At 39.8% G+C, this 12,204-nt stretch overlaps 1 non-coding gene across 1 annotated transcript; it reads left to right on the forward strand.

The window, feature by feature from the left end:
- Positions 1-1,546: 1,546 nt before the first annotated feature.
- Positions 1,547-1,618, forward strand: TRNAD-GUC. The gene has a single exon. It is a non-coding gene; the product is annotated as a tRNA-Asp (tRNA).
- The last annotated feature ends 10,586 nt before the right edge of the window (positions 1,619-12,204 follow it).

Here is a 12,204-nt window from a genome sequence, read left to right on the forward strand (position 1 = left end):
AAGGAGTGTATCTACCTAATGTAAAAGTTCTGCTTATATACCTGTCTTTTGTTTGGCAGGAAGCCATGGGAATGGGTTCAATTCCAGACCTGAAGGGCAGCTAGGGACCATAGTCTCGGGAGTTCCATCAGGCTCCATCAGACCAGAAAAAAAAAAAAAAAAAAGATTCTTTTTTAATGAATTTCAGTTTCATTCCACATTGTTCTCCCACTCTATCCAGGATCTCATGGTTGAAAGTGGTAGCCATGCACCATCTAGTTCTTCTGGTCTCATTGTTTTTGCGTAGCATGTTATACCAATTGAGCTTGATGTCCCCTGCAACTATGGTCCTGAGCCCACAGGTCAACTACTCATTCCCTCTGGGTAGCTGGCTGTGATCAAGAAGTGATTACAATCTTGTTCCTTGTCAGCTCTACTATATACCTGGACATTCTTACAGAACATACAAAATACACTTGTAGAAATATTGTCTGCCAACCTTATACATGGTCATGGGCACATTCCCCTCTGCATAGACATACCTAATAGATCAGCTTGTTCACCCATCTATCCACCTGTATATCAATGTTTGCCTTCATTGACAACACAAATGTTGTCATGTGCAAAAGGGTTCATCTTTGTTGTCTGTACCTCCCATGCACTTCTCCATGTCTTCCATTTCCTCAGTGCCACCATGTTGATCACTCACATTTGGTACATTGCCTTTCTCTTCACCCATATCAATACTTGTCTCTACCTGTCTAACAGTGATCCCTACCCTACCCTCCCACTGCTGGTAACCAGCAAAGAAAATTTCTTTCCATATATAAACCTTTCCTTGACTTTTTACAATAACAAGACTAATATAATATTTATCCTTCTGTGATTGACTTATTTCACTCAGCATAATGTCCTCCAAGTTCATCCACATTATGCAGTGTTTTGCAGATTCTACATTATTCTTTAAGGTTGCATAGTATTCCATTGTGTGTATGTACCATAGCTTGGTTTTCCATTCCTCACTTGATAGACACCTAAATTGTTTCCATCTTTTGGCTATTGTAATTAGTGCTGTGATGAACATATCTGTTCTTGTCCTGGCTCTCACTTCTTTAGGATATATACCTAGTAATGGAATGGCTGGGTCAAATGGTATTTCTAATTCCAACATTTTAAGGAATGGCCATACTGCTTTCCACAGTGGTTGTACCATTTTACAGTCCCACCAGCAGTGTATGAGAGTCCCAATCTATCCGATCCTCACCAGCATTTGATATTTCCTATCTTGTTGAACTTTGCTAATAGTGCTGTAGCAAGATGGTATCTCATTGTTGTTTTGATTTCCATCTCTCTAATGACTAATGAGGGAGCTCTGGTAGCATAGTGCCTAAGGCACGTGACTGCTAACCAGAAGGCTGGAAGTTCAAACCCACCAGCCATTCCTCGGAAGGAAGATGGGGCAATCTACTTCCATAGTGATACTGCCTCAAAACGCAAGGAGGGGTCGCTATGAGTTGGGTCTGACTTGACGGCACATAACAACAACAACAATGGCTAATGAGCTCATTCCTCGTTAGTATAGTGGTGAGTATCCCTGCCTGTCATGCAGGAGACCGGGGTTCAATTCCCCAATGGGGAGAGCTGGTGACTACCCCTGCCCCCCGTTTAGTTAGGAGCTCTGGTAGCATAGTGCCTAAGGTACTTGACTGTTAACCAAAAGGCTGGCAGTTCAAATCCACCAACCACTCCTCGGAAGGAAGATTGGGCAATCTACTTCCGTAGTAATACTGCCTCGAAAACCCAAGGAGAGTTGCTATGAATTGGGTCCAACTCAATGGCACATAACAACAACAATGGCTAATGATCATGAACATTTCTTCATGTGTTTGTTGGCCACCTGAATATCCTCTTTGTTGAAGTGTCTATCCATGTCTTCTACCCATTTTTTAATTGGATTATTTGTCTTTTTGTTGTGGAAGTATTGGAGTTTTCTATAAGCTTTAGAGATAATCAGTTATTCTGATATGTCATTGCCAAATATTTTTTCCCAATCTGTAGGTTCTCTTTTGACTTTTTTGGAGAAGTCTTTGGAAGCACATAAAAATTTAATTTTTAGAAGGTCCCATTCATTTAGTTTATCTTCTGCTGTTCGTGCATCTTGGGTTAATGCTTGATAGTCTCTTTATGCCATATATTAGGGGCCCTAAATTTGCCCCTATTTTTTCCTTGAGGAACTTTATAGTTTTAGGTTTCACATTTGTGTCAAAAAGAACCTTGTAATACTGCACTTTTAAGTGATTACCCCAGATTTAAATTTGCTTTTGCCATTTGGAAGGACTTGTAATGGGGGCATATGGATAAAAGGTTGAAGAAAGTAAACTAGAGAGACTGAATTCATAAAAGCAAGGAATCAGAGTTGGCCCTCTTCCCACCTGCTCTTCTTCCTAGTCCTATGGCAAAAGACATGTATTCTCTTCCATAACTCTGACCTTAACCCTCCCACATCCTGGCTTGAGGACAGGAGACAGAGCTTGATGAACCTAAGCCTTGACACAGTGACACAGGAAATGGTACAGGGGAGAATGAGAATAGTTTTAGAAAAGAGCTAGATCCTCTGAAAGTAGGAGGAACATGAGGAAGACTTGAGTTGTTATAGAAAAAGCACTGTTTGGAGAGTTAGAGTATTCAGGTTCTGGCACCACCTGTGCAATCTTGATAAGCCATATAATCTCTGGGGCCTCAATTTCCTCATGCATAAAATGAGTGACCTGGTATTTGGTTTCTAAGTTTTCTATTTACCTCTAAAATTACAAAATTAACGCTGCAACTTCAGAAGTCATCTGTTACTTTTCACCGTCTTACACCCATTCTCCGTCCTCTGACATTATACCCAAATTTCCTGTAGGAGCCACTCCTTCGTGAATATTATGATCAGATCCAATGACCCACATCTGGTGAATTAGCAGAATTCCACTTCAGTAGGTCCAGTTATTCCAGTGTCATGACCCAGGTAGGTCTTAAACCCCAGAACTCAGGCAGGAAATACCAGAGGCATCCTTTTTCCCATTGGTATGGGGATTGGATTTGCTGGAAGATACATTGCCACTCCACAGAGCTTGAGAATGAGTCAACTCATTTAAGCCTCTGGATTAGGTTGAAGCCTGACCTACTCTAGAATGTTTAGTTACATAAACCACTAAATTTCCTTTTTTACTTAAACCATGTATGTTTAAGTAAATGTAGAAGAATAACATTGTGTATGTAAAAGAATAACATTCATGTGGATACAGAGCTGAACATTTATCTTTAGGTCTATAAGATCCATAGAAAGTAGTAGGGCATGTCATATATCAGAGGTACACATATGTAGTTATATAGAAGTACACTATATCTGTCACATGGGGTCTCTGTGAGTAGGAAATTGACTCAACAGCACCTGAAAACAACATTTATATATTTAATTCATAAGAGCCATAGATGATCAAATGCTGAATTAATTGGAAATTCTATTCTGATATATATGATTTATTTGTGATTAAAGCACTCACTCACTCTTTGAGTGTATTTGTTTTTAAACCCACTGCCATCAAGTCGTATCCAACTCATAGCGACCCCTCCTTGGGTTTCCGAGGCAGTATCACTACGAAAGTAGATTGCCCAACCTTCCTTCTGAGGATGGCTGATGGGTTTAAACCCCCAGCTTTCTGGTTAGCAGTCAAATGCATTAGGCACTTAAAGTAATCATGTTATCACACAAAGTACTTGTCTATAGAGAGACAGTTGCCTCATCCTCTAAACAGTGGCAATGCCAAGGGATGACTTAAAGAAGACTTAGCTCCACCCTCATGGTCACCAAGAGCGGACACAACCTCAAAAACAAAAAAAACAAATTTACTACCTTGGAGTCAGATCAAACTCATAGTGACCCCTCCGTGGGTTTCCGAGACAGTATCACTAAGAAAGTAGATTGCCCAATCTTCCTTCCAAGGAGCGGCTGGTGGGTTTGAACTGCCAGCCCTCTGGTTAGCAGTCAAATGCCTTAGGCACTACACCACCAGAGCTCCTGACACACCCTCAGCCACTGCCACTTCCAAATAAACATGCAATCTAAGTGGAGACAGTTTCTAAATTGAAATGAAGCTTTAAGACAAGTCCTAGCATCTCCTTCTAATCAAATCACAACCCCCTCAGACCTTACATGGAAATTTGGAGCGTCCACTAATCCTCTCAAGTACAGTTCTACTATCCTAGACTATACAGGTTAATTGTCAGCTAATTTTCCAGAGACTTACAACAATATTTGTTCTTCAGACAACTATACTGGAGTGAGATTTAAATCTTCTCATGAGGGGAATAAAAAAGGTTAATCTCCCACTCACCCTTGGGCTGAAAGCTCTGCTCTCAGCTCTCTGGCTATTGGCTCTTCCCTATCCGAGGTGATTTCTAGTTATTTCCTAAAACCCTAAGGAGTTAGTTAAGGGCATCTCAGGAGGCAGAAGACTTCCAGTAAGTGTAATATAAATAAATCATCAAATACCGTAAGTGACAGAAATAATCATCTTGCAATTCAAAAATGGGGGGGTGTCAAAATTTGAGTAAATTTAATGCCAAATAAATGAAAAGCCTTTAAGAGCATACATAATAAAACACTTAGAAATGTGACTTTGCTTGTTTAGCTATATGTTTAAATCACTTTTTATAAGCCCATATTGTATTTTAAGTACAATAAAGACAGTATAGATGGCATCACTCAGCTACCAGGATGTCTGATTTTCATTATCAATAGTTTAATATAGACCTGAAATTATAACACTATCAATATTTTAGCATCATTCTGATTGATTTCATAAGCTCTGTTCCTATACACTGATTTTTGTCTCTTGCAACATAGTATACACTTAACTTTGGTAAAATGGTGATTTTTTTAATTCCCCAACCCATATATATATACTTGTGTGTGTGTGTGTGTGTGTGTGTATACTTTCTTCTCTAAAATGTAGGAAGGTAAATTTGAAAATTTTTAGATATCTCTTCAGACTCCTAAATGCATGTTTCAAGTTATTTAAAGCTGTTAAAATACACTCTGTCCCAAAAATAAACTCTAAACTATTACATCATTACTGTAATACAACATTAACTAACTGTGAACCTCGAAGACCTCCCAAACCTCTATAATAATTTACTAAAAATTTCTATTTTCTGCCTAAGAAACATTGGTTTCTCAGATGACTTTATTTCTTTTCATATCAATCACCAACTCTAAGAGTGGGTATCTTTTCAGTCTATGATTTCATTATTATGTTTTCATCAACTGGCAGAAGTGCCTAGTCGTCCAACTCTCAGCTGAAAATAAAGGGTGAGCTGAGATACAAATGATGGGAAGAACTTAGGTCCTCTAGCAGCAGGAATATTCCTGTACCCAAGAAGGGCCCACCCTCAGGTCTGTGTCCCTGCAGAATTTTAGATCACCATAGGGCAAAGAAAATGTTACAAGGTAGCCAATGTCAGGGAGCTCTGGTAGCATAGTGCCTAAGGCACTTGACTGCTAACCAGAAGGCTGACGGTTCAAACCCACCAGCCACTCCTCAGAAGGAAGATGGGGCGATCTACTTCCGTAATGATACTACCTCGGAAACCCAAGGAGGGGTCACTATGAGTTGGATCCGACTCGACAGTACATAACAACAAGCCAATGCCAAGGGTTTAATATATTCCTGTTTGGTTTATTTTGGTTTGGACTGGGTTTGGTTTGAGTCAGTATTGTTCTTGGTTTTTCATTAATGACAAGTATGTGGAATTTGGCAAATAGTTTCTAGGACACTGCTCTGTGGTCATGTAATCAGCTGTTGTTTCATCTTCCATTTTCAGAGTATTTAAAAGAGTATGTACAATCCAACAAGTAGGCAATTTTTGTTCCATTCCTAAAAGTTAGAAACTGTCTCTCACAAGTGGAGCAATGGTCAACACACCTATAAAATGTCACATTCCATACTCATGTATGGAGGGCACTATAATTTGATTGAAAAAAGGAGCTCTGGTGGCACAGTGGTTAAAGCATTAAAGCAAAGTCAGTAGTTCGAAGCCACCATCTGGAGAAAATTGAGGCAGCTTGCTTCCATAAAGATTTATCATCTTGGAAACCCCATGGGGCAGTTCTACTCTGTCCTATAGAGTTGCTATCTATGAGTTGGAATAGACTCAATGGCAGTGGATTATAATTTGGCTGAGAAAGAATACAGTGGAAAATTACCAGCTGGGCTGGGTAATTGTTTTACTAACAACTGAGTGATTTTTTCATCACATTCACAGAGCAGTGGGTTTCCCTTTATATTCAGCTCAAGGGAAGCTCTCTAAAGTTCATCTTATGATCTGCATCATTATAAGAAAAATGATGACAATCTGGCATGAGAGGAAGATATAAAAAGCACCAGTGGAGGTGGAGTTTCCTGAGTGTATATGTATATGAAAAAGTAAGGTATGACTGAATCTTTGGGAGCTCTCGTGGTGTAGTGCCTAAGGCATTTGACTGTTAACCAGAAGGCTGGCAGTTCAAATGCACCAGCCACTCCTCAGAAGAAAGGTTGGGCTACTTCTGTAGAGGTACCACCTCAGAAACCCAAGGAGAGGTTGCTATGAGTCGAATCAACTCGACAAAAGTGAGTTTTGTTTTGTTTTTGGTTTAGATTTTCAATACAAGGAGCCCTCGTAGCCCAACAGTTAAGCACTCAGCTGCTAACTGAATTTTTTTCTCTTTGAACAGACCCAGCAGCTCCAAGAGAAAAAAACCTAATGATCTACTTCAATAAAGATTATAGCCAAGGAAACCCTATAGGAAAGTTTTACTCTATCACGTGGGATTGCTATAGATTGAAATTGAGTCAAAAGCATCTAACAATAGACCTTAAATAGAAAGTCATGACTTTCATATATATTAATGCTGCTTTCCTTCTATTCTGACTTGAATACATATATCTCTTTCCATAACATTCAAGGATCATTCCAATCCAATTGTGAATATATCCATTACTCTACTCTTTCCATGCTTTACAAATATTTCCTTTATTTCCTTCTATTAATTTTTCCAAACTTTATTTTGAAAATTTTCAAACCAACAGAAAAGTTGCAGAATATAAGGAATATAAACAAATACATATAGATAAGTGTATACACACACATATTGCTGAGTCATTGAGAGTAGTTGCAGACATCATTATACTTGGACCTCCTAAGAATAAGGACATTTTCTTACTACTTTCCTCTTCATAAACATACTTAGTGAATTGTGTGTTCATCACAGTATAATTATTTAAAGATTAAAAGGTGCAATACAAATTTAAAAATTGACACAGAATTCCGAAAGCTCTTTCAAACAAAATAATTCTGTATGACTTAACACCGTCTCCAATTTCCCAAGGAATTTTATTTTAATATAAATGTCTCACATTTTTGGTGACTCTCATTTTGAAAAGAGCGTCAAATAAGGAAAAAAACTCAAGGGAAAATGTGTTGACAGTTTTGTTTTATGAATAAGAATTTTATCAATGTACTTCTATACAGTTCAAAGCAAATACACAGGTAAGCCCTTGTATTTCTTTCCTCCATATCTTCTTGTAGAATAGAAAGGAATGAAATGAAAGTAATGCATTTCTACTGCTCCTCTCATCATGCAACTTTTTAGACACTCAGCTCCTAATAGTAAGGTTGGAGGTTCAATCCTGAGGCACCTTGGAACAAAGTCCTGGTGATCTGATTCTGAAAAAATCAGCCATTGAAAATCCTATGGAGCACAGTTCTACTCTGACACACATGGGGTCACTATGAGTCAGAAGCAACTTGATGGCAATTGGTGGCTCTATGTATCTAAAAAGAAGAGGCAGTGGTGTGTAGTGGTGGCTCAATGGTAGAATCCTTATCTTCCATGCTGGAAAACCAAAACCAGTACCAGCTGCCATCAAGTCAATTCTAACTCATGACAATGCATGATGTGTATCAAAGTGGAACTATGCTCCATAAGGTTTTCAATGGCTGGTTTTTCAGAATCAGATCACCAGGACTTTCTTCTGCCATGCAGGAGACCCTAGTTCAATTCCTGGTCAACGTATTTCATACACCACCACCACTTGTCTGTCAATGGAGGCTTGTGTGTTGCTATGATGCTGAAGTGAAGCTTCCAAACTAAGACTGACTATGAAGAAAAGTGAAAAAGAACCCAGTTAAAACCATATGGATCACAATGATCCAGTCTGCAATGGATCATGGAGATGGTGTAGGACTGGACAGCATTTTATTCAGTTATCCATGGGGTGCCCAGGAATCCAGGGCCTACTCCACAGTAGTGAGCAACAACAAGTATCTAGGAGTCATTAAGCAAAATCCTCAGTTACATTGGCTTGCCCTGGGGTTTGCACAAACTACAAACCAAAGTAGCAAGATTCCTGATTGCCTGGAGATTAAAATTAAAAGAAAAAATTCTGTAGAGAAGTTGTTCATAAAATAGAACTATTTGATCCGTGGTGGTTATGTTTGTGTGTCAACTTGGCTAGGCCTGGTTGAGTGGCTGGACAGCTGGATGTAGTATTCCCCATGATGAGGTTGGTAATCAACTCCATGGTGGAATCTACTATGAGCAGCTGAGTAGCTGCCTTTGGGTATGTGGTCTGCTTCCTGTATATAAGGAGAAGTTTTGAGAATGGTCTCTATCCTTTGGCACGCTTGGACCCTGTGTGTAGCCATGTCGTTGCTCAGTAGCCTGCTATGCTCTGCTGACCTTGGGACTTACAGTGGACTTAAGTTAATGTCCTGCTGTGTGGTTTAGTAACATTGGGACTGTGCCTTTTTACTTGTCAACCTTGGGGCTTCTCAGCCTTAGCAGCTGGCAGCTGTCTGAGTGAAGAAACGTCTCTAGCTCCAGTGGGCCAAGAGCAGGAGGCAAAGCTGGACCCCAAGGTTGAAGGGCTTTCCCCCAGCCCTAGAGCCTGGCACTTGAACTTGGACTTAAAGCCTCCAAATTTTAAGAATAGAGTCCTGTTTGTTAAGGCCATCTCATTTGTGGTATATTATTGTCAGAGCGGCACTAGGTAACCAGAACATGATGTAAAAAATAAGATGGAGAATGCTTATCATGAAGAAATTAGAAGAAAAAGTAGGGAACAGGAATAGAATTATTTCTCTTATTTTCACATTAAATTGAGATCACAAGCTACTACAAAACTGGAGCACATGAACTCAGAATAATTCCCAAACCCCTTGTCATTGAGTTGATTCTGACACATGGCAACTCCACACATTACAATACAACTGTGCTCCATAGGCTTTTCTTGGCTTCAATCTTTATGGAAGTACATCACCAGCGCTTTCTTCCAAAGCACCACTGGGTGGGTTCACAAATGATTTGTGTCACCCAGGATCTAGAATAATTCCCTAAGGGGTACTGAATAAGAATGATCCCTGTAGGCCCAGATCTTTAGCCACAGAGTTTGGCGACAAACTGATTGAAAACTGTTGGAATACTATCACACATATACATACACAAGATAGCTTTTGAGCAAATTGGGAAAGCAATACAGGAATCAAGGATAAAATCAGCAGCTTTAATGGTGGCAAAGCTAGAACTCAGCTTGGACTTGGAACCAAAATGGTCTTGATACTCCTTTGGGAGCTAGCTGTAGGGAGATGGAAGGAGGAACGTGGCCTGCTTCAAATCCCATGAGAAGGCATAAAGAGCCTAAAAGAAAAGCCACAGAGTTTGTTGAGTTTAGGATATATTGACTCTTCCTAGGAGAGGAATGTAGAGAAACTCTGGTGACACAGTGCTTAAAGCATTCAGCTGCTAACAAAAAGGTTGGCAGTTTAAACTCACTAGCCACTCCATGGGCAAAAGATGAGGCAATCTGCTTCTGTAAATATGTACAGCCTTGGAAACCCTATGGGGCAGTTCTACTCTGTCCCAATGGGTCACTATGAGTCAGAATCTACTCAATGGCAGTGAATTGAGTTTTCATTTTAGAAAAGGAACATAGGGCAAGGAGTGTCAGACATTCACCACCTCATCCATCAGATAGATCACTCCTTGTATCTTTGAGTACAGCCAGTATTTGGTGGGAGGAGAAAACTAGCTTACACAGAAAAATGCACAGAGAATAATTCAGGAAGGTAGTCTGTTGTTGGTAGGTAGCTACCATCAAGTCAGCCACACATTCATGGCAACTCTATGCACAATAAGATTGGACCATTGTGATTCATAGGGTTTTCATTGGTTGGTTTGTGGAAGTAGATTGCCAGGCCTTTTTTCTAGTCCATCTTAGTCTGGAAGCTCCACCCAAACCTGTTCAACATCATACCAACCTGCATACCTCCACTGACCATCAGGTGGTAGCTTTGAATGAGGTGCACTGGCCAGGAATCTAACTGTGTCTTGCATGGAAGAGGCAAATTCTACCATTGAACTACCACTGCCGCATAGAAGGGTTGTAAGGGAGAGAAAAACAAATCATCTAGACACCAATGATGCTAAGGAAAAGACATGAGGATCATATACGAGCAAAATGCCTGTCTTCTTTCTTGTTCACCCTACTCAAGGCCTCCAAGACCAGCTTAGATTTTACAAGTGCAGACATATCATGATCAAAGTTAGTGATCTATTCCTGAATATCAGACCCTTCATGTAAAATGTTAACCAAGATCCAATTTCTTGTTATTTTAAATAAGAAAACATAACAGTATTACACACTGACCCAAATCCCCAAATCAGTTTCCGAAATTGTAGTTGTTGTTGTTGTTAGTTAGTTGCCACTGGGTCAATTCCAACTCATAGTGACCCACGTTCAACAGAACAAAACACTGTCCAGTCCTGGGCCATCTTCATAATCATTGCTATGTTTGAGTCCTTTGGTAGAACCACTGTGTCAATCCATCTCACTGAGGGTCTTCCTCTTTTTCACTGACTCTCTACTTTAGGAAGCATGATATACTTCTCTAGGTATTGGTCCCTCCCAATAAAATGTAGTTAAAACACAGTAAAGGACCTATGTATGTATCAGACTATTGCATTAGAATGTAATGTGCTTAGTAGAACTTAATCACAGAGCAACTAATACAGATGTCAGTAAACAGGCTTTATGTGCAATAACACAGATTCCCTGGGGCTAGCAAAATCCACATTTTCAAGTGTCAACAAAAGATTCTGATGTTTGACCAATTGTATTTGGACTGTCACTGGAAATTTTTCCTCCATATTACTTTGTTGCAAATGTTGTATGAATTTGGGAGCAACAGATACACATTTTTTCCTATATACACACAAAGAAAAGTCTTTGTATGGAGAGAAACATACATTCTCTGAGGCTTAAAAACCAAATTCACTGTCGTGGAGTCAGATCTGACTCATAGTGACCCCTCTTTGGGTTTCCAAGGCTATATCACTACAGAAGTAGATTGTCCATCCTTCCTTCCGAGGAGTCTCTCAGGCTTGGGCATCAAAAATGAACAAATATTCTTCCAGAAAACATTCACCAGGGTACAGTGGGAACATTCCTCAGGGAATGCCTATATAAAATTTGGGCAGGATAAGGGAAGGGGTAACAGAGGACACTAGTTTTCTCTGGCCCTGCATAACTTCACCTTCAAACATCCATCACCAACCAAGAGTGGCTCTGGATGGCCAGAGCTTACCCAGAAAAGAATAGCTAGAACAATTCATCTTTAGCCACCTACTGAAAGAAAAGTCAGATAGACTGAAGCAAGATGAACTAGGAATGTTTTCACCTCTCTCACCAGGACAGAGGAATTTCTCCACAGGGGTGATTTGGATTTAAGAGGAGTTGTAATGAGCCCTTCAACAAAATGATGTGGGAAATATAGAGCTGGTACCTGACCTCAGCAAAGCACAATGAGCATTCTAATAAACCTGAAACAAAGGAATTTTTCTATTCAGCAAGGGGTCTAGTAAGTAGGAAAAAGTACAATCTACCTTTTCCTGTTAGCTTTCAAGTTCTTACATAAACCTTCCTGGTTTTTAGCTGTAGCCATTGATAGGAATTGAAGTCATCAGTTAATTCTACTGAGTGAAGGAGGACTTCCTGGAAGGAGGAAAGGTGGAGATTGTAAAGAAGTTGTCAAAGAGTCATGTGATGTCAAGGGACATTCCAGAAAGGATGGAAGTGCCTCCAGCACAGAGTAAGGTAGAAAAATGGAGATGAAAATGGTAAAATTACATAAATTCAGCAC

The sequence above is a fragment of the Orycteropus afer genome, unplaced genomic scaffold, assembly GCF_000298275.1.
Source record: "Orycteropus afer afer isolate SDZICR_OR568_19922 unplaced genomic scaffold, OryAfe1.0 scaffold00271, whole genome shotgun sequence".
NCBI lineage: Eukaryota > Metazoa > Chordata > Mammalia > Tubulidentata > Orycteropodidae > Orycteropus > Orycteropus afer.